This window comes from Gekko japonicus, unplaced genomic scaffold (genome assembly GCF_001447785.1).
Source record: "Gekko japonicus isolate JY-2015 unplaced genomic scaffold, Gekko_japonicus_V1.1 scaffold31702, whole genome shotgun sequence".
Classification (NCBI taxonomy): domain Eukaryota; kingdom Metazoa; phylum Chordata; class Lepidosauria; order Squamata; family Gekkonidae; genus Gekko; species Gekko japonicus.
Genome location: NW_015219799.1, coordinates 1 through 1,158, shown reverse-complemented (window position 1 = coordinate 1,158; position 1,158 = coordinate 1). Strand labels below are relative to the sequence as shown.

Sequence of the window (1,158 nt, the reverse complement as noted above, 5' to 3'; positions counted from 1 at the left end):
ACATGTGTTCATGTGATGGATGCTCTCATTTGTCATTAAACAATCTTCTCGATTCTTTACCTTCCTCCCCCCCCCCCAATGCTACCATCTCCCCCAGCTAGCTCTGCTCTGATGCTGCTTCGGGAGCCCCGGTGACGACCCTCAGCGATGCCGATCCTCTCCGGGGGCAGCGACCTCGACTACAGCTACAACTCCTGCAGCTCCCTGACCCACCTTTTCCCCATCTCGGCAGTCGAGGCGCCCCCAGCCAAAGGGGTCCACTACCAAAGGGCCCGCCGGATTTGCCACCCAGATCAGGCCCAGAAGGTTGATCCGAAGAAGGAGGTCATGATCAACGTTGGGGGCGTCAAGTACCTCCTCCCTTGGAGCACCCTGGATGAGTTCCCGGCGTCCCGGCTGAGCAAGCTCAAGTTCTGCAGCAGCTACGAGGAAATCACCCAGTTGTGTGACGACTACGACGAAGACACCCAAGAATTCTTCTTCGACAGGAACCCCGGCGCTTTTGGGATGATCCTCAGCTTCCTGGCGGCGGGGAAGTTGATGCTCTTTCGAGACACCTGTGCCTTGTCTTTCCTGGAGGAGCTGAGGTACTGGGGGATCGAGGAGTCCAACTTGGAGAACTGCTGCTTCCGAAAGCTCTTCCAGAAGCTCGAGGAGTTTGCGGAGGTGCGCAAAGAGGAGGAAATGGATCAGGCCACAGATACCACCTGTGTCCTGGAGGAGGAGGAGGAGACCCGGTTCGGGCAATTCATGAACAAGCTCAGGGATATGGTCGAAAACCCGCGGTCGGGTCTTCCGGGGAAAGTCTTTGCCTGCCTCTCTGTCCTCTTTGTGGCCACCACGGCGATAAGCCTTTGTGTCAGCACAATGCCGGATCTGCGGGCCGAAGAAGACAGGGTGAGTCGCTGTTCCATTGCGATTGTGATTGTGGGCAGTTCTTACACATTGGCGATAAGGGAAACCCAGTATTCCCTGAACTGAGTGCATATCTCCAGCCCCGTTCACCCACGTGTGTGTATGCCTCTTGCTTCATCCACTCATGATTACATTTAAGAGGAGCTCTGCTGGATCAGTCCAGTGGTCCAGCTTCCTGTTTCCCACAGGGGCTCAGCAGATACCCCGGTAACACAAGAACATAAGAGAACATAAGGGAAGCCA

At 55.8% G+C, this 1,158-nt stretch overlaps 1 pseudogene; it reads left to right on the top strand.

The window, feature by feature from the left end:
- The first annotated feature begins 147 nt into the window (after positions 1 to 147).
- LOC107125251 lies at positions 148 to 897 on the top strand (annotated as a pseudogene).
- Positions 898 to 1,158: the final 261 nt, after the last annotated feature.